This window comes from Dendrobates tinctorius, unplaced genomic scaffold (assembly GCF_039654945.1).
Source record: "Dendrobates tinctorius isolate UK_male_01 unplaced genomic scaffold, ASM3965494v1 ptg000063l, whole genome shotgun sequence".
NCBI classification, from domain to species: Eukaryota; Metazoa; Chordata; class Amphibia; order Anura; family Dendrobatidae; genus Dendrobates; species Dendrobates tinctorius.
In genome coordinates, this window is record NW_027361731.1 from 6512379 (window position 1) to 6534472 (window position 22094).

At 48.5% G+C, this 22094-nt stretch overlaps 1 long non-coding RNA gene across 1 annotated transcript; it reads left to right on the plus strand.

Annotated features, from left to right (window-relative positions):
• The first annotated feature begins 222 nt into the window (after nt 1-222).
• On the plus strand, nt 223-21693 carry LOC141094372 (uncharacterized). The gene is made up of 3 exons (XR_012233042.1): nt 223-784; nt 18134-18222; nt 20375-21693. It is a non-coding gene; the product is annotated as an uncharacterized lncRNA (long non-coding RNA).
• The last annotated feature ends 401 nt before the right edge of the window (nt 21694-22094 follow it).

Sequence of the window (22094 nt, forward strand, 5' to 3'; positions counted from 1 at the left end):
CTGCGCGTGCAGAGAGGCACGCCAGGGACAGGCGAGGCAGAGTCCTGCGCGTGCAGAGAGGCACGCCAGAGACAGAGGCAGGGTACCTGAAGCCACAAAGCAGAGCAAGACAAGACACAAGGACAGAAACAGAGCAAACAAGGACTACAAGGAAAAGCAGAGCAGGGACAGAAAATGGCACGAGAGAAACACTAGACAAGAGACGGAATACGAGCACGGAGCGTGTGTAGAGATGCACGACAGAGCAGAGTGCAACGGCACAGAATAGAGGGAGCGCCCCAAAGACCAAGCAGCCATGCAGGGACACCACACAATACTCAGGCCCAGAGCAAAGGAAGGGGCGGCCTGATATAGGGCATAGCCCCTCCTCTTCCAGGTCAGGACCAGGGGAGCACTTCCGGGTTCAGATCCACAGGATAACAGCACAGTCACATGATCAGAGTTCCAGACATGACGAGACGACTGCAGATCCAGTGCTGAAACCTAGACAGGTCACATGATCAGAGTTCTAGACATGACGAGATGATTGCCGAACCAGACAGTGCAGGATCCTTAGGAAACGTCACATGATCAGCGTTTCAGACATGATGAGATGATTACTGAACCAGACAGTGCAGGATCTTTAGGAAACGTCACATGATCAGCGGTCCAGACATGACGAGATGATTGCAGAACCAGACAGTGCAGGATCCAGGCAGGGACACATGATCAGGGACTCTAGACAAGACGAGAAGATCACAGAAGGCAGAGCAGAAACGCAGGCATCCTGCAGCTCAGACATGAGGTGAGTGTGCACACTGCTCTAGCAAACATGCAGGACAGCAGACAAGATATGCACATGCACATCGCTCCAGGAGTTCTTGAGACAAAACAGACATGGCAGACATGACAAACATGGTGGACATGACAACAGGGCATAGCTACGTCTTAACCATCATCTATCAGTTTAAAAATTTGTAGTGGCAGTCCCAGTGAAGGATTTAACAGCCCAGACTACACAGCGGTGGAGCAGGGAGAGGTAAGTATTGCAAGTGCTGGGGCCCTGAGCAAGCAGGGGGGCCCAATCGTGGGCGGCGGTACTGGCACAGGGCCCCTCATAGTACGCCGGTGTGTCTGACGGCGGGGGTGCACCCCCACCATCAGAGACACTTGATTGTACTATGAGGGACCCTGTGCCAGTGCCGTCGCCCAAGATTGGGCCCACCCACCTGTCCAGGGCAACGGCACTCGCACGGGTGCATGCGCCAGGTGGTGACTCCGGCCCTGGGGGGGAGGCAGCCCAGTTAGAGAGGTTGAAAAAATGGCATATGTTGATGTTGGACATTCAACAGCTGCAAATGGAGGAATTGTAGAAGTCCGAGGAAGAGGAGGACAAAAGCGAGCCATTTTTCTGGCAACCTATGTGTCATCAGGGGAAGGTGGGACAAAATCCTTTGAAACCCATGCATGGTTCATTTTAATGAAGGTTAGATCATCAACATTTTGGGTCGACAGACGGGTCCTTTTTACTGTCAGGATTGATCCAGCAGCACTGAAGACTCTTTCGGATAGCACACTAGCAGCAGGGCAAGCAAGCTCCTGTAAGGCATATTGTGCCAATTCAGGCCAGGTGTCCAGTTTACAGGCCCAATAGTCAAAGAGGAATGACCTGTGAGGGAGAACATCGATATGGGAGAAGTAGTTTGTAACCATAGTTGACAACTTCTGTCTCCTCTCACTTTCAATCGATGCAGTATTACCAGTCATGTGAGCGGTACTTGAAAAATCAGTCCACAACATGGTCATGAAACCTGTGTCTCCAACGCCACTTCAGATGTGTGCACCATGAACACCTCTTCCATGTTGCCCCCTACGGCTCGTGGGTGAACCATCACCGCTGCTGTGTGCTGGGAATGCCTCAACCAACCGGTTTACCAGAGTTGCTTGTTTGTTAGCCAATATTAGGTCAAGGTTCTCCTGTGGCATGATGTTTTGGAATTTGCCTTTATAGCGTGGATCCAGGATGCTGGCCAACCAGTAGTCGTCATCGTTCATCATTTTGGCAATGCGGGGGTCCCTTTTTAGGATCTGCAAGGCATAATCACACATGTGGGCCAATGTTCCAGGTGTCAAAGATGCACTGCGAGTGCTGGGTAGAGGAGCACTTTCTGGCAAATCCACATCCCTCCAGTCACGCACAAACCCTGTACCTGACCTTGCCACGCCAACATTTTCTCTTGCCCCCTGAGAAGCATCCTCCTCCCCTAAATAATCAGCCCCATCATCCTCCTCCTCTTCTTCCTTCACCTCGTCCAGGAGAGTTCCCTAAGCAGACATTGGCTGACTGTCATCAAGGCTTCCCTCCTCCTCTTCCTCCTCGGCTGCAGATGCCTGCTCCTTAATGTGCGTCAAAGTTTGCATGAGCAGACGCATAAGTGGGATGCTCATGCTTATGATGGCGTTGTCTGCGCTTACCAGCCGTGTGCATTCCTCAAAACACTGAAGGACTTTACAGAGGTCTTTCAGCTTCGACCACTGCACACCTGACAAGACCATGTCTGCCCTCAAACTGCCTGCCCGTATATCCTCCCACAATTGCATTACAGCCTGCCTCTGTTCGCACAGCCTCTCAACCATGTGCAGGGTGGAGTTCCACCTTGTTGCAACGTCGATAATTAGGCAGTGCTTGGGAAGGTGGAGCAATCGCTACAGCTTCTGCATACGACTGGAGTGTACGGGCGACCAGCGGATGTGCGAGGGGTGTTAACTCCGGATAATTATTGAGGAAGCACTGCACCACCAGGTTCAAGGTGTGAGCCAAGCAAGGTATGTGTCTTGAGTTTTGAAAGGGCTATGGCTGCCACAAAATTCCGGCCGTTATCACTAACTATTTTGCCTGGCTCAAGATGCAGACTGCCCAGCCATGACTCAGTTTGTCGCTGCAAGTAGTCGGCCAGTACCTCCGCGTTGTGTCTGTTGTCACCCAAACACATCATCTTCAACACAGCCTGCTGATTCTTACCACTAGCTGTTCGATAGTGGGACACCTCGTGTGCAACACTGGCAACTGCGAATCGAGTGCTCGTGCGACTGCACTCTGTGGACAAGCTTTCGCTTCTGGAGGAGGAGGAGGGTCGAATGCCTACAGTCAACTGTTTCCTATTCCATGGGCTAGGCAGCAATGTCCCACCGCCACTGTCCCCTGTGGACCCTGCATCCACCACATTAACCCAGTGCACAGTGATGGACACGTAACGGCCTTGGCCATGCCTACTGGACCATGCATCTGTTGTGAGGTGAACCTTTCCACTCACTGATTGCTTGAGTGCATGGACAATGCGGTCTTTCACATGCAGGTGGAGGGCTGGGATGGCTTTTCGAGAAAAGAAGTGCCAACTGGGTAGGTCATAGCGTGGTACTGCGTAGGCCATGAGCTCGCGGAAAGCTGGTGGTTCTGCGTAGCATAGGGATGCTAGATTTCCTAGGACCACTTCTACACACTATGGGCATGACAGATTCACCACTGACAGGGCGAGGGTTCTCTTGCTCCACTGCTGGTGTGGCATCTGCTGCCTGTACTTGCTGATTTTCAGGGTGGTCTTGAGTCACTTCTTCTTGCACTACCAGTTGGGGAAAAGTCAAAACTGGCACTACTATAGCCTGATTCACTCTAGTTCAATTTGCAGGGAATTTACCAAGTACAGTGCTGAATTTCTCTTCTTCCTCTATGGGCTGAAGGTTATTTTGCTCTTCTATCCTTTCCTTTAGTTGGTCAGGGCACAGTTTCAGATGATCCCTCGACACTGCTGATGAGGTTTCGCCTCCATCCTTACTGATAAGGCACACTTTGGTGTTGTCAAAGTTTGATGGTAGGACGGTGTAAGGTTCAGCCTCCCATTGGTCATCTAATTTGTGCAACCTCCTTTTTCTTTTTAGGACCTGTTCTCCTGGTGACAAGGGAATTGCAGGTGCATGTTGATTGTAGTTCTTTTCCTGCTTTTGTCTTGTCTGAGCAAGACTCTTTTTTTATGCACTCTTGCACTTTACGGTATTGCTGCTGCCGCTCTGTGTCCCAGTCAGCATCTGGTGATGTCACCTCAGGTGTCAGGACTCCCATATCCAAATCAATAGGCAACTTGCCAGGCCTCACTCTCATTAAGTAGGCTGGAGTGCAGTTGGTGGAATTCACAGGAATGTGATTGTAGAGGTCTACCAGATCTGGCAACTTCTCTGGCCATAGATTCCTCTCTTCCAAAGGCAAGGTCTTCAGTAGATCGATCACCACTTGATTAATCTTTTCACATATGCCATTGGTCTGTGGATGATACGGTGCTGTTCTGATCTTCTTGCAACCATACAAGTTACAGAATTCCTGGAACACTTTTGCTTCAAAGGCTAGGCCTTGAGCTGTAAGCACTCTCTCAGGGTAACCACGTGGTCGGCAAAATTGCTGTTCAAATCCTCTGGCTGCTGTCCTGGCTGTTTGATCCTTGACAGGCACGACTACCAGGAAACCTTGAGTAGTGGTCAATGATGGTAAGAGCATAAACATAGCCCGAATGGCTTGGGACCAGCTTCACATGGTCTAGGGCCACCAACTCAAGTGGCTGTTTGGTTATTATTGGCTGCAAGGGAGCTCGCTGGTTGTTACGGTCCTTCCAGCGCATGCTACATTGTCCACACTCCTGGCATCAATTTTCAATGGCCTTCCTCATACCAGCCCAGTAGAATCTCTTCCGGAGCAAGGCCTCCAACTTCTTCCATCCAAAGTGTCCTGCTCCATTGTGGTATGCTTCCAAGACCAATGATGCCTCCCTCTTTGGGACTACCACCTGCCAGACCAGCTCGTGAGTGCGGGCATTGATACTCCTCCGACACAGCTTTCCCTCATAGGTTCCTCTGCCTGCCTCTTTCCTTCCACAACTGCTGGGTTTCTTCAGGAGCATCTAGACCTGGGGGTGAGTCAGCTTATGTCAATAGCTCCTTTACCAGAGAGACTGCAGGGTCGCTATCCTGTGTTTCTGCCCACTCATGATGAGGCAATGGATTTAGGGTGGCCTCTTTCACGACATAGCGTTTGTTCCTCACTCCTTGGGCGCGTTGGGCTGCAATTGGCTGGTGAAAGGCAGGTAACTCGTTTTCTTCGAGTGCTTCAGGCTCTTCCCCCCATCTGGCAGATTGCGCTGTCCAGAATGCCCATCAGCATTGGCCTTCTTGTGCCCCACTCGGTACTTGATGGTAAACTCGTAGTTAGACAGCCGGGCAATCCATCTCTGCTCCAGTGTACTTAGTGTTGCAGTTTCCAAGTGTGGTCAGCGGGTTGTTGTCCATGAAGATGGTAAACTTGGCCGCGGCTAGATAGTGCTTGAATTGTTCAGTCATGGCCCAGACTATGGCGAGGAACTCCAGTTTGAAGCAACTGTAGTTGTCAGGGTTCCTTTCAGTGGGATGAAGCTTCCTGCTGGCATAGGAGATCACTCTTTCTTTACCATTCTGTACCTGTGACAGTACCACTCCCAGTCCCATGTTACTGGCATCAGTATAAAGGACAAATGGTTGATCATAATCTGGGTAAGCCAGAACTTCATCTCCTGTGAGAGCCATTTTCAGTCGAGTGAAGGACCTTTCCAGTTCCTCATTCCATTTAAATGTAGGACTCTTCTTTATGGCTTTCTTGGGCTGGCCCACTAGAAAATTTTGCATGGTGTCGCCATCTCAGTGAAGCCTTTGATGAACCTTCGGTAGTAGCCTACCAACCCGAGGAATTGACGTACCTCATGGAGGTTGCTGGGCTTCTGCCAGTCCCGGATGACAGTGACTTTGTCAGGATCCGTCGCCACACCTTCTGCACTCACTACATGACCGAGGTACTGCACCTTGGGCTTCAGGAGGAGGCATTTGGAGGGCTTCACTTTCAGGCCAAAGTTGGACAAGGCTTCAAACACCTTAGCCAGGTGCTCCAAATGGTCTTCATAAGTCTTGGAGAAAATAATGACATCATCAAGATACAACAGAACTATATCGAAGTTCTTGTGTCCAAGACAGCACTCCATTAAATGTTGAAATGTTCCTGGGGCTGTGCAGAGCCAAACAGCATGTAGTTAAACTCACAGAGACCCATTGGTGTAGTAAACGCTGTTTTCTCTTTGTCTGCCTCTGCAATGGGAACCTGCCAATACCCACTAGTGAGATCTAAGGTGGAAAAATAGTTAGTAGTTTTAAGTGCAGCTGACTCTTCAATTCTGGGTAATGGGTAGGCATCCTTATGTGTAATGCTGCTAATTTTTCTGTAATCAACACACATTCTCATGGTACCAGCTTTCTTTTTCACAAAGACTACTGGGGCTGCCCAGGGGCTACAACTATCTCTGATCACCCCAGCTTCCTTCATCTCCCGCAACATACTTTTGGCACATTGATATTGTGTTTGGGGTATAGGCCGGTACCTTTCTTTAATGGGTGGATGATCTCCAGTGGGGATATGGTGTTGGACCCCTTTTGCCTTCCCAAAGTCTAGAGGGTGTTTGCTGAATAACCGCTCATACTCCTGAGCCACTCGGTAAACCCCATTCTTTTGGTGTGAAGGGGTGGAGTCAGTTTCCACATGCAGCTGCTTTACAGAGCCATTGTCCTCCACCTGGTCGGATGAGACCAAGGGCTCTGATGCCTGTATTGCGTTGTTACTGACAGTAAACAGCTTAGCAACTGTGGCATACTGAGGTATTGTGGCCTCCTCCTCCCCACAATTTAAGATGCATACAGGTACTCTCCCATTGCGGACATCAACTACCTCTCTGGCTGTCAGGACAGTGGGCCAGCTATCAGAGTACACTGGCTCTACCAGGGCTTGGCAATCTTTTCCTCTGAGGCCTATGGCTGCCCGACACCAAATTAACATTTCACCCCTGGGAGGTATTGCAATGGGGAATGAATCTCTGACACTGCCAATTTTTCCACCAGATAGTTCTACCTGCTGTCTTTGCATCAGGACCTTGATCTCCTTCTGCAAGACCCGTTGCTCACTGGAACCAGCAGTCTCAGCTACCTGTTGCATCAAAACAATAACCTGGGCAAAACAATTTTCAATCACATTAGTACCTAAGGACATTATTTGGTTACATTCCAGTCGATCAATGTCTACAACTATCAGACCTTGGGTTTTTTTTAACTCTACTCGCCCCACCTTAATGGTGATCTCTTTACATCTCACTTGTAGCAAAGACTGACCATTGCTGGCAACTACTGTCAGCTCATCACTTGGGCCGCAAGTAAGTTCAGAGTCAACCCAATACCTTTTGTAAAGAATATACGGCATAGTTGTCACATGAGAGCCAGTGTCCAGCAAAGCGTTCATGGGAATGCCGTCAATCACCACTGGTAGGACCCTCCAACATACTTGGCTCACCAGTTCTTTGGGCCTTGTTGTCCTACTCCTGGGGGTTGGCCCTCTGCCCCATGGTGGCAGAATCTTTTGATGTGGCCTGCTTTGCTGCAGTGGTGGCAGAAGGGACATCCCTTCTGGTCGTAGCGATCGTTCTCTCCCTCTGAGTGGTGGGATCCTCTTCTTCCGTAGCCAAGGGACGTCCTCTGGACTGGAGGACAGCTGGATCTTCTCCTTTGAGGACACTTGCATGGACTGCACAGTTTTGGCAAGTGCAGCCATATTTTTGTTCAGCTCTTGGACCTGAAGGCGTAGCTCTGCAGATGGATCACTATCTTTAGTCTGTGCATCAGCTTCCACAGGGCTCTGAGGGAAAGATGCTGCCTCTTGGTGGTATGTTACTGCTGGGAGCCTAGGGGGCACTGGACGGCTGACATTTGGTTCATGCAGCACCTGAATAGCCCTGTCTTTAAAGTCTGCAAAGCCCAGATCAGGGTTTTATAGGGCCATGATACGCAGCTGTGTCCTGTGGGTGCTAGATAGAAGTCCCTCAATAAATTGTTCATTCAACGGTCTATCTACATCTTTCACACTGTCTGGGTCAATCTGCTTGATGGCTCGCAGCGCCTCCTGCAGGTTAAGAGCATAGTCCCATATACTGTCCTGCGCCCTTTGTTTGCACCCAAAGAACTTCATTTTTATTTCTGCAGCAGTGTGGGTGTCAAAGGTGCTCCTCAGCTTAGCCAGAACTTGCTTAACAGTCTCTTTATCAGTGTCCTGCGGAGACTTTACTTCTCTTTGCGCTGCACCAGTTAGCTGCCCAATAAGGATGTTTACCTTTTGGCTTTCAGACAGAGGATATACGTCAAACAAACTGCACAGTCTCTCTTTAAAATCGCTCAGGGTATGTGACTCCCCTGAGTATTGCGGTAGCCAGGCCGCTCCTGGTATATATGGCATGGATAGCGGCATTATGGGGACCGCTCTGGTGATCTCTTGACCTTGTTGTGCTCTGGAGGCGGAGCTGGCCTCTGGATTCTACAGCGCAATTGGAGCCACAGCTGCACTCGCCCCTGCATCTTGTGGCGCTGTGGGGGGTACGGTGGCACACCCCTTCGGCTTCCCGCGTGCGCCAGGTGGCGGGGTAATGGCGGCAATTGCACGATCAGTCTATGGCACACAGTACTGTCTTTGGCACACATGACCCGGTGGCACCGGGCTTCAGAATCCTGTTCGTGACGCCAAAATGGATCACCCCCAGGGCAGGTGTGGGGATCACTCGGTACCAGGCTGGTGTCTGAAAGGGATGTGTCACGGTGGCGGTGACCCGGTCTGTGGTCCTGGGTGTCAATGTAATATAGATGGAATGAAGCTGAATAAAGTTTATAGGTAGATAATTCGTGACGCCACCTGTGGCACTCGGTAATGAAGGTGTTAAGCCAACGCTGCGGTGCAGATCCTCTGGGACAGATGGTATAATGCAGCAAAGACCCCTTAACATTTTTCACTCTTTGTTTTATTGCCGCCATTTGGTAAATTCAGTAAAGTCCATTTTTCTCTCATTAATGTCCCCTCTGCACCCCATCTTGTCTGAGAAAGCAGAAATGTAGAGATGTCTGCGTGGTCTGATGGAAGATGCTCCACCCCGGGACATTGCAGGAGGCGACCCTCACTCACGTTCCACCTCATCTTCTAACCCTGCTCCCTCTAATAACTACAACCTGTGGAGATGGGAGACGGGTTTCCTTGATGCCCCAGGAGGTTCCGGTAAAACATTCTTCATTAATCTGCTGCTCGCAGAAATTCTCTCCATCAATAACATTGCTCCGGCCGCTGCATCGTCTGGGGTTGTGGCCGCTCTCCAAGATGGAGGCCGCACGGCTCATTCAGCACCAGGACCACCCCTGAATCCAGCGCTCTTGGAATCTCCCGCCTGTAATATCACTAAGATCTTTCCCAGATCTGGAAGGATCCAATCACTTAATGGGGGGAATTGTTCTACTGTTTGCAACATTCCCTGTTCTTAAAGGAGCAACTCCAGCAGAAAAGCTGAATACAGCACAGCAGCGTCCTGCACACACTGAGGCCCTGATCATGTGACTCCTGACTCCTCCCCTCCTGTGACCTCATCACAGGTCCTGTGCGCACAGAGCAGCCATATATGTGGAGTGTGACTCTGTGGGTGGAGGTATGTGCTGGAGGCTCCATTATTCTCTATGTGGAGTGCGGCTCTGCGGGTGGAGGTCGGTGCTGGAGGCTCCATTATTCTCTATGTGGAGTGCGGCTCTGCGGGTGGAGGTCGGTGCTGGAGGCTCCATTATTCTCTATGTGGAGTGTGACTCTGCGGGTGGAGGTCGGTGCTGGAGGCTCCATTATTCTCTATGTGGAGTGCGGCTCTGCGGGTGGAGGTCGGTGCTGGAGGCTCCATTATTCTCTATGTGGAGTGCGGCTCTGCGGGTGGAGGTCGGTGCTGGAGGCTCCATTATTCTCTATGTGGAGTGCGGCTCTGCGGGTGGAGGTCGGTGCTGGAGGCTCCATTATTCTCTATGTGGAGTGCGGCTCTGCGGGTGGAGGTCGGTGCTGGAGGCTCCATTATTCTCTATGTGGAGTGCGGCTCTGCGGGTGGAGGTCGGTGCTGGAGGCTCCATTATTCTCTATGTGGAGTGTGACTCTGCGGGTGGAGGTCGGTGCTGGAGGCTCCATTATTCTCTATGTGGAGTGCGGCTCTGCGGGTGGAGGTCGGTGCTGGAGGCTCCATTATTCTCTATGTGGAGTGCGGCTCTGCGGGTGGAGGTCGGTGCTGGAGGCTCCATTATTCTCTATGTGGAGTGCGGCTCTGCGGGTGGAGGTCGGTGCTGGAGGCTCCATTATTCTCTATGTGGAGTGTGGTTCTGCGGGTGGAGGTCGGTGCTGGAGGCTCCATTATTCTCTATGTGGAGTGCGGCTCTGCGGGTGGAGGTCGGTGCCGGAGGCTCCATTATTCTCTATGTGGAGTGCGGCTCTGCGGGTGGAGGTCGGTGCTGGAGGCTCCATTATTCTCTATGTGGAGTGCGGCTCTGCGGGTGGAGGTCGGTGCCGGAGGCTCCATTATTCTCTATGTGGAGTGTGGCTCTGCGGGTGGAGGTCGGTGCCGGAGGCTCCATTATTCTCTATGTGGAGTGCGGCTCTGCGGGTGGAGGTCGGTGCTGGAGGCTCCATTATTCTCTATGTGGAGTGCGGCTCAGCGGGTGGAGGTAGGCGCTAAAGATTCCTCATTACTGGGTGCGGGGGGGACATTAACTCCTTCAGCACTGAGACTCTTTTGGGGTCTCTGTGTGGTGTGAACAGTGACGTAACAGCAGAGGTGTAGCTAGGGTTTTGGTTCGGGGGTGAAGCTTCTGAGTGGCCCCTAACCAAGTAACCCTGATGACAACTGGGTGACGCACCGTAATAGTGGATGTAGGAGAACCTCTAAGATGACTGCGCTGTTACTGAAAATAATCTCTATATAAAGACCAATATTGCTGTTACCGCCATATGGTCAGTGGTAGATACCAGTCCTGTGGAACATATAAGAGGTCACAGCACAGTTACCGATAATGACTTACCGCTGACGTTCTTTCTGATGGTATCGTTCACTTTCCCGTCTTTTCCATCTGGCCCAGATCGATGTGACAACTTCTTCCAGCCAGGACTCGGCTGCAGAGAATACGGCACAGACACATTTCACATCTCATATTCCAGCCCCGTCACCATCTATTCCCAACCTGCACAACCTCCTCATCCTGCTGATACCCCAATACTGAGCCACTGCTGCCGTATGTGTCCCTATTACTGCACCTGCTGCGTGACCTCTAAATTCTAAAGCAACCCTCTAGAATATAGTAATGCCGGGAGCAAGTGCCCTAGAAATCAGTGCCCATATTTTGCCCCCTAGAAAGTAATAGTGCCCTCTGTGTGCCCCATTGAGAGTCACAGTAACCTGAGTTCCCCTATAACAGTAAGTGCTCACTTTACATTTTATAATGTCCCGAGTCTTCCCACGTACAGCTCCACTACACACAGTATAATGCTCTCTTATGCACCCCCATAGGTAGACTCTATAGCATAATGCAGCCCTTAATATAATGCACCCCATAGGGAGCCTCTATAGTATAATGTATCCCTTAAAGGGAACCTGTCACCAGTTTTGGCCTATATAAGTTATGGCCATCACCTTTTGGAGCTGACATACAGAATTCTATAATGCTGTATATCGGCCCCCAACCTGACCTGTAAGAAAAGAAAAATACCTTTTATTATACTCACTTGCGGGGCGATCCGGTCCCAGGGATGCCACAGGTCAAAGAGCCCCAGCACCTGCGCACTGCAGTACTTTCCTCTAACCTCAACAGGGCAGATAAGTACACCTGCACAGGAGCACGATGCCAGGGAGCCTGTGTGGATGACGCAGTGACGCATCATCCACACGAAGCAAGCAGGAGGACGGCGATCTTTGGAAGATGGGAGTCGTTGGACCAAGAAGAGCGACACCCCTTGGACTGGACCGCCCCGCAGGTGAGTATAATAAAAGTTATTTTTCTCCTCTTACAGGCCGGTTTGGGGGCAGATATACAGCATTATGGAATGCTGTATATCAGCCCTGAAAGGTGATGGCTGTATCTCTTATCGGCCAAACCTGGTGACAGGTTCCCTTTAATATAATGCACCCTCATAGACAGACTCTATAGTATATTGCAGCCCCTAATATAATGCACCCCTAAAGGCAGTGTAACAACCCTGCCGGCATAACTGCTTGGCCTCCCATCCCCCACACACCAACTTAATCACTGCTCCAGGCCATACTGTGAGTTCCGTCTGCTGCCGACTCCATGCTGTGTGCCTCTTGCTTCCTGCATGCTCTCTGCATGCTTCCTGGCTGTATGCATAGGGGGGCGGCGCCAGAACTCTCTGGTTCTTATGGAATCAGGGTGCAGCTGCCTGAGCAAAGCCTTTACTCAGTATCTTGCTGCTGAGTTGCCAGGTCCTGTTCTGCATTTCGCCTTGTCTGGAGGCTTGTTTCCTAGTCCTGTATCTGTGCCTGTCTGCTCTGCCCTCCAGGAGACAGAATATCCTGGTCTCTGTGTCCCTGTTCCTAGCCTTGCCTTGTATCCGTCCGCCCTCCAGGAAGCAGAATATCCTGGTTCCTGTGCTATTGTTCCTTGCCTTGTCTCATACTTGTCCTCTCTGCCCTTCAGGAGGCAGTATATCCGGGTCTCTGTGTCTTTGTTCCTGTACCTTGTCTTTTACCATTACCTTGTCTGAACTCAGTCCTACCTCTGTCTGTCAGTCTCCTTGTCTGTGGATCCTTTCCCTGCTGTGTCTATCCTTGTGTCCTCTCCGTCTGCCTGTGCTCCGAACTCTTGCGGCTTTGCCTGCTCTGCACTCTTGTGACTCTGCCTGTGCTCCGCACACTAGCGAGTATGCCTGCGCTTCGGACTCTTGTGGCTCTGCCTTTGCTCCGCACTGTTCCGGCTCTGCCTGTGCTCCGTACCCTTGTGGCTCTGCTGGTGCTCCGCGCTCCTGCGGTACTGCTTCTTTCTGCTTTGTTCTGCTTCTGATGCTGCTAAACCTCTTGCTACCAACTGCAGCTCCTTTCCACAGCTTTGCGTTTTTCTCCAGTGTGAACAGCTCCAAACCTGTTCCTGCATACACCACTCCTTCCTGCCAGTACCTGCACCTCCTGTGTGAACAGGTCTCTACCTACTCCATACACCACTCCTTCCTGCCAGTGTCTGAGCCGTGCCCGCCTGCAAGTGTCTCAGCCGTGCCTGCCTACCAGTGTCTCAGCTGTGCCCACCTACCAGTGTCTCAGCCGTGCCCGCCTGCTAGTGTCTCAGCTGTGCCCACCTACCAGTCTCAGCCGTGCCTGCCTGCCTATGTACTAGCCATGCCTGCCGTGATCACCTGCCTGTCTGCCAGTCACACCTGTCCTAGTGTCCTGTTCCCCAGTGGGATCAGCAGCCACAGCCAGACACCACCCTGGAGTGGCACCTGGCAGCTACCTACTGCAAAAGCTTGACCTCATCATCAGAGGCTCCAGTGAAGACCAAGGCAGCTGTCCTTGTCATGCCCCTTCCAGGGTAGTGTAGTTTGGAACAGTGGGGCCACAACCCCCTCGGTCGTGCCAATCTGCCAAGGTGCGAGCGTGACAGGCAGCCTCTATAGCATATTGCAGTCCCTAATATAATGCACCCCCATAGGCAGCCTCTATAGCATAATGCAGCCCTTAAGAAAATGCACCCCATAGGCAGCCTCTATAGTATAATGCACCCCCATCTGAAAGACTCTTTAGCTTAATGCAGCCCTGAATATAATGCACCCGCATGGGTAGACTATATAGTATTATGCAGCTCTTAATATAATGCATCCCCATAGGCAGGCTCTATAGTATAATGCAGCCCCTAATATAATGCACCCCCATAGGCAATCTCTATAGCATAATTCAGGATCATATAAAAATAAATCCAATGCTCACCTTTCCTCCTGGTTCCTCCACTGATCTGAGTGCCCGCACATCTCCGGACAGTGGGCGCCAGGTAATGACATCATCGCGACCCCCTGTCAATGTTGGCATCGATGATGTCAAACGCTGAGTGGGGGATGATGGGAGATGGAGCGTAACGCCCCTTCTCTCATCATTGCGGTCAACTGTATCGGCTTCTAGCCAATACAGCTGAACTGGTGATGATGGGTGGGGGGGCCCACAGCTGGCAACGCGCCCCTGCCTGCTCAAGGGCCCCATAGCAGCAGAGCTGGGAGATCAATTCTCCCTGCCCTGCCACAGAATGTAACTGTACAGGTGCGCTGTGCATGCCGATACAGTTACAGTACCATAGCTCCTGGTGGGCTCCCTCAGAGTGCGGGGCACGGGGCGTCTGCCCCCTCTGCTTCTTCTGGTATCTACTTCATAACAGCTGTGGACAGAATGCGACTTAGCTGGTTCCCAAGTCCACATTAGATCCATTTAGACAACTGCAGGATGAGAGGACAGAAGCCCCAAGAAGTTCCCACACAATGTGATTATTTCTCTCCTAGTTCTGCTCCAGCACAATAATGTAGATACTAGTTATGAGTGAGTCGCTCTCCACTACTCGGTCAGGCATCGGGAGCTCGGACAAGCTTGTTACTCGATTATCGCAGGTGATGGAGCGCCATGCCCGAGTTCCCAGCCAATAAACATGCTGGGATTGCCCGCCATATACGGTAAGGCTGCAGTCATGTTGGCTACTGACATTACTGTGACTTTCCGGCCGCATCACGTTATCGGGTTTATAGAAGACCCAGTGACGCGATGCTCGGCACACCGTCATCAGGAAGCAGCTCAGGGAGAGTTGTTATAGGAAGGAGAGCTTAGATTATTGTTCGCCCCCTAAATATTATAAAGTTGTATCCTTTAGTGTCTTTCATGTGGCCCTAGGGTGTATTTAACTCCGAAGCCTGTTTTCATCTTCCTGACCAAGCCAATTTTTTCATTTGTGAGCACTGGCACTTTATGAGGTCATAACTCTGGACGCTTCAATAGATCCCACTGATTCTGAGGTTGTTTTCTTCATGACATGTTTGGGCTTCATGATAGTCTTAAAATTGCTTCGACATGACTTTTATTTGTTACGGTAAAGTAACACGGGCGCTACCTATCCAAAAAACTCAGATGCAGCTGGTGAAGAGACAGGACTGTGTCGGCTCCTGTTATAAAGTCTGAGCGAACCGTATATTTGTGTGATTCACCGCGCTATGCTGAGCAGATGTATAAAAAAAAAAAAAAAAAAAAAAAAGGGGAAAATAAATACTTAACAGCAGTTATACGTACTTACTTAAAAATGAAGTTGATGTAGAATATTCTGTGTAAGTTGAGATGTCTATGTGGTAAGGCTAGTTTCACACTAGCGTTTTTGAGCGCAGCGACGGCCTGCGCACGGCCGCCGCTAAGCCCCGCCCCCTGCCGCGCCTCCGCCGGTAGCTCCGCCTACCGGCGCAAGACGCTGCATGCGCCCTGCGTCCCCTATCTTTATCACTGGGGGCACAGGCCGTGCGCAGTATGCGTTTGGCGGCGCATGCGCCTTTTTGACGGTGCGCCGGCGCAACCAAACTGCAGCAGGTTGCATTTGGCGCAGGTCGGCGCACCGTCAAAAGGACGCATGCGCCACCAAACGCATACTGCGCACGGCCTGCGCCCCCAGTGATAAAGATAGGGGACGCAGGGCGCATGCAACGTCATGCGCCGGTAGGCGGAGCTACCGGCGGAGGCGTGGCAGGGGCGGGGCTTAGCAGCGGCAGTGCGCAGGCCGTCGCTGCGCTCAAAAACGCTAGTGTGAAACTAGCCTAAGTAGTTTGCAGGTTATCTGATGGTTATCTCGTTTTTGATCAGCAGCTATCAAAAACGAGATCTCTACCATCAGATAACCTGCAAACTACTTACCACGTAGACATCTCAACTTACACAGAATATTCTACATCAACTTCATTTTTTAGTAAGTACGTATAACTGCTGTTAAGTATTTCTTTCCCCCTTTTTTTTTTTTTTTTTATACATCTGCTCAGCATAGCGCGGTGAATCACACAAATATACGGTTCGCTCAGACTTTTATTTGTTAAAAAATTGTAAATGTGTCAAAAAGTTTGAAAACTTTGAATTATTGAGCCTTTAAATCAGAGAGACATATCAAACAAAATAGTTAATAAATAACATTTCCCACATGTCTTCTTTACATCAGCTTAATTTTGGAAACATATTTTTTTTTTGTAAGGAAGTTAAGGTAAGTTCACACTGGGCGTTTTTTTTTATGCGTTTTTTTTTGCTAATTTTCATCTGCTTTTTACAGTACCAGTAAAGCCTATGAGATTTCAGAAATCTCATGCACACACATGGTTTTTTGTGCCATCAGGATTTTGGGATTTACTGCTTTTATTGGACATAGAGAATGTCACTTGCAGTGTTTTTCACCCATTGACCTGAATGGGTGTTGAAAAACGCTAAAAAAAATGCAGGTATCATTATTTGCAGCATTTTTTTCTGCAGAAAAGTCATGGACATTAGCATGGGCAGACACAAAACACGTACCAAAAACTCACCAAATCTGCACAAAAAATGCACCAAAAATGCACCTAACCCTGCGTTTTTGCTGCAGCTTTTTCCTGCCAAGAAGATCAGGTTTTGTTGCAGAAAAAAAGCAGCAAAAACGCCCAGTGTGAACTTACCCTAAGGGTTAAAAGTTGACCGGCGATTTCTCATTTTTACAACAAATTTACAAAACAATTTTTCTAAGGACCACCTCACATTTGAAGTAACTTTGAGGGGCCTATCTGACAGAAAATACCCAAAAGTGACATCATTCTAAAACCTGCTCCCCTCAAGGTGCTCAAAACCACATTCAAGAAGTTTATTAACCCTTCAGGTGCTTCACAGGAACCGAAGAAACGTGGAAGGCAAAAATGAACATTTAACATTTTAGTCACAAAAATGAACTTTTAGCACCATTTTTGTTTTATTTTCACAAGGGTAACAGGAGAAAATGGACGACAAAAGTTGTGCAATTTCTCCTGAGTATGCTGATACCCCATATGTGGGGGAAAACCACTGTTTGGATGCATGGCAGGGCTCAGAAAGGAAGGAACGTGGTTTGACTTTTAGAGCACAAAATTGGATGGAAATGAGAGCAGACGCCATGTCGCATTTGAAAAGCCCCTGATGTGCCTAAACAAAAATCCCCCATAATTGACCCCATTTTGGAAACTAGACCCCTCAGGGAACTTATCTAGATGTGCGGTGAGCACTTTCAATCCCCAAGTTCTTCACAGAAGTTTTTAACGTAGAGCCATGAAAATAAAAAATCATTTATGTGGAACAAAATGTGATCTTTTAGCTCTGATTTTTTTTTATTTTCACAAGGGTAATAGGAGAAAATAGACCACAAAAGTTGTGCAATTTCTCCTGAGTATGCCAATACCCCTATGTGGAGGAAAACCATTGTTTGGGCCAAGGCTGGGCTAGGAAGGGCATGTGTGATGTTTTGGAATTCAGACTTTGATGGAATGGTCTGCCGACATCATGTCACACTTGAAGAGCCCCTGATGTGCCTAAACAGTGGTAATACTCCATAAGGCACCCCATTTTGGAAACTACTCAAGGATTTTTTTATCTAGAGGCATAGTTTTATAGTAGTGAGTATAATGTTTTTAGTTTTACTAGTGTATGAATTTATAATGTTGTGTTATGTGTAAGATGTGCATGTGTGGATTACATCAGATTATAAAAGTGTGTTGTGTCAACAGGGTAAAAACTAATTTTATCAATTTATTTAGACATGTGGTATGCTTTGAAGCAAACCTGTCATGGTTTGCCTGGTATGCTTAGGCTTGGAGCTGCTGGGGTTAATCTTGTGAGCATCCCTTTGGTTTCAACAAGGTTTTTTATAGCCTCTTTGTGGATCTAGGTGTCGTTGGTTATACTTTTGCTCTCGGCTGAGTATGTCGACCCCCATGTGTCAGTGCCTTTGTGCCTGGGTCCTCTTTTGTATGTTTGGTTTGACCTGGTTTCTTCCCTGTTGTCAAGTAAGAGTAACAAGGTAATCAATCTTAGTGACTATATGCTCACCAGAGCTGATTGTGCTCTGTTATGTAAGGGTCTGTCATTCTCACCTGTGGCGGGTTTTGACAGATTTACAGCCGTTAAAGATCTGCACATTTTTGCCAGATCGTTACTGTTTAAACGTTTTTTCTTTGATGATAACAAAAATAAACTGTTTCCTACAGAAAAAGAACAGTCGGCCTTGAGAATTCTTGAGGAGTTGGCGGAGGAACATTCATCCACCGAGGGAGATAGGATTCCTCCGGCTTTGAGGGTACGCTCCAAGAAGTTTCCCCCCCTCTCGAGCTGTGGTGTCATTGACCTTTTTGTTAAAGTAGTTAGCAATGAATTTCTCAAGTTGCCGCAATTTATTCAGAGGGACAACCTTTCTGGGGAGGAGAGGAAACGGTTGAGTTATCTGAAGAGTCTCCCTGATGTTGTGATTAAGCCGGCGGACAAGGGGGGGAAACATCGTGCTGTGGCCCAGACCAATGTATGAAAGAGAAGCCATGCGTCAGCTCTCTAACACTACTTGTTATAAGAGACTGACTTTTAACCCCTTTTCCGCCTACTGTGCACGACTGAAGGGGATCCTTACTAGAGCTAGGGATGCCGATGTTATTTCCGGGGAACTCTTCACAGCATTAACTGTTGCTGAACCTATGATACCAACCTTTTATCTCCTCCCCAAGATTCACAAAAACATACAGTGTCCCCCAGGTAGACCCATCGTCTCTGGGCGGGGGGGCTACTTGGAGTGTATTAATCAGTGGCTGGATTTTCTTTTCCAGCCACTTGTGGAAGATTTGCCATCCCACCTCAGAGATACAAATCAACTGTTACGAAAAATGGATGGTCTTACTTTGGAGGATGATACATTTCTGGTCACTATGGACGTTGAGTCGTTATATACGAATATCCGCCATAGTGACGGATTACGTGCAGTTGATTTCTTTCTCTCCACATCCAATTTTTCGCCACGTTTCAGGACTTTTGTCCTGGAAATTCTAGAATTTGCCCTTACGCATAATTTTTTTACGTTCAGGGGGTCTTTCTTCCTGCAGCTCCAAGGGACTGCGATGGGGGCGGCCTTTGCGCCTTCGTACGCTAACCTGTTCCTGGGGCTGTGGGAGAGAGACCTCCTGATGTCAGACCGTCTGTCATGTATGGAGCGCGTCCCTTTGTGGACGCGCTACATAGATGACATTTTATTGATCTGGCAAGGGGATATAGGGTCACTGGAAAAGTTCATTTTGGAATTAAATGGTAAGGACCTTAATATTCACCTTACGGCTTCGTATGATCTAGGTAGGGCAGAATTTTTGGATGTTCTGTTGAGGAGGGGTCCGGAAGGGAGGATACAGACCACTATCTACAGAAAACCTACTGCTACAAACATGGTCCTACATGCATCCTCCTCACACCCCACCCATATGGTACGCTCTGTACCGATAGGTCAATTTCTACGCCTTAGACGCTTATGCTCAACAGAAGAGGAGTTTGAGGTTCAAGCAAAGGATCTGAGGGGTCGTTTTGCAGAAAGGGGGTATAGTAATAGGTCAATTAAAAGGGCCTATCTGCGGGCTAAACATAGTAATAGAGATACTCTCTTGTATAAAATCGATGATGAGGTTGGGAAATCAGAGATAGCGAGATTTATTACAACCTTTAATGCCCAGTCTGATCAGGTACGTGAGATTTTAAAGAAATCTTGGAATATCCTGCAGACGGACCCTATCTTAGCGAGGATCATCCCAGACAAACCACAAATTACTTTCAGGAGAGCGAGAAATCTACGAGACCATCTTGTACGTAGTCACTACGTTGGAGATCCACCTAAGACTTTCTTGGATAATTTTATTCGTAGTAAGAAGGGTGGTAGTGCGGCCTGTGGCCACTGTGTGGCGTGTGAAAATATGATCAGTGATAATAAATTTACGGATTCTACAGGGCAGAAAAAATATAAGATTGAGAAAAATATCAACTGCCTATCCCGTAATGTGGTATATTATGCCACATGCCCGTGCTCCCTGATCTATATAGGTCTTACGACCAGACAATTGAAGGTTAGGATCAGGGAGCATGTGCTGGGCATACAGGCCGCAGCCAATGAGGAGGAGGTGCACTTGTTGAAGACTCTACCGAGACACTTCAAGTTGCACCATAATTGTGACAGCAGTGGTCTTAAATTTAAGGGTATTGACATGGTAGATATGGGGATTCGGGGTGGTAAAATCTCCCAACGTCTAGCTCAAAAAGAAACGCGTTGGATCTGGACGCTAAATACGGTACATCCCAATGGATTAAATGAAAGTTTATCGTATGTTTCATTTCTTTGATCTCAGTCTCGCGTTTCGGGACTGTGCTTTGGTATACCATGATGTGGTAGTTTTTATGTATTGGTTTTAATTTTGTTTTCTTTTAAGTTTATTATTAGGATCGGGTGTACGGGGTCGTTTTGGGATATAAATCTATCGCTCAAGATTACTAAGAAGGCATCTTATGGCACTCACGGAAGAATCTTGAGAAAAGTTCTGCTTGCATTCATCTTGGATATGGATTGGGGGCCGTAGACGTTCGGGAGATGGATGATGTGTTCATCGGTTGTCTCTTTTTTTGAAGACTTCGCATGGACTATTGATGATAGGGCCTTTTTTATATATAGTTTGGCTTTGGTTTTTCTCCTTTTTTTTGTTTGTTTGTGTGTATGTATATATGTATATATGTATGTATGTGTATGTATACATATGTGTGTGGAGTATATTGTATTATGGGGTGTTTCAATTTTTTGTTATATATATCTATACAGATTTCATAAGGTTTTTGACCTTTAAATTATGGTCAGTATATATTTATAAGGGCTACATGTATATCCAATGTGATTGTAAATGTATATTGTGGCTAGTTGATTTTCTCCTAATGATAGTATATGCAAGAATACTGTTATTCTGATTAGATATTATGTTATTCATGGGGTATAAGATGGTCCTGGTTTTTCCCTCCCCTCTCCCTCCCTCTTTTTCTTCTTCCCTTTTCCTTTCCCCCTACCTTCCCTTTTTTAATTTTTTAATTTTTATTGTGATGTTGTTTGTTTGAAGATGTTTGTTTGGGCCTTTGCCCTATTGTAATATGTCCGCCGAGGTCACAAGTGCCGCGCATGCGCGCCCGCGGCTCCTGCTGTATGACGTGCCCAGCCAATGTCGGGCTTTGGATCACGTGGGCCCGCGTGTTTCCGGCCGCGTCAGTGGTGGGAGGCGCTTCTGCAGCGGAGCTGCGGGCGGCGCGTCCGCGGCACTTCCGGTGTGCACATATAAATGTGGGCACCGTGTATCCTTCACTCATGCCCCCTGAGGAAGGAGCTTTAGAGCTCCGAAACGCGCGTCGGGGAGTCGAGTAGTCCGCCCGATCATCCTGAACTAGTGAGGTAATGTTTTGATGTGTAGTAACCCTTTGAGGGTAGGCTGTGTGTATATTTGAGTATATTGGGATTTTCCCTTTTGTTTTTTTATATATGTGAACAGCCTTACTCGCCTCTCATGGTTAAGTTTTTTTATGTGCTGTATTTACCTCCTCATTTTCTGTTAATCATGAATATGAACAATGGTTTATTCTGGTACTGGGTTTGACCAGGGCTGGATTGCTTGATCTGCACTTTGCACTACTTGCACTTTGGTTGCCATTTGCACATGTCCTCTAGTTGTCCTCTTTTTGTCCTTGTCTAATAAAGATGCATAATATGTTTATACTACGGATCTAGAGTCGCATTTCTTCTGTGGTTTTCCACATTCCTCACATTGTAAGTTTTGAGCGACTGATCCTTGATGGTCCGGTGTTTGCTGCACCTGTGTGTCAATCCATGACATACAGGATGCAACACTTTATCATTGCTGTTTGGTCCTGTTGTGATTTTTCCTACTGATTCTGCACCTCATCTGCTTCTCTGGTTTCTGACTTCGGATGTGTTCTAGGGCTTTTCTACTTGTCTTCTGATTTGGTACTTGCTTCCCTGACCTCGGCTTGCTTTGGCTATACTTCCCTCGTGCCCTTCCCTCTCAGTTTTCCCATAATTACCATTCCCCTCCTCGAGTATTTGCTGTGCGCCCCACTGTCTCCTCAGGCAGCGTTGTGCTAGGACCCGCCCTCTTC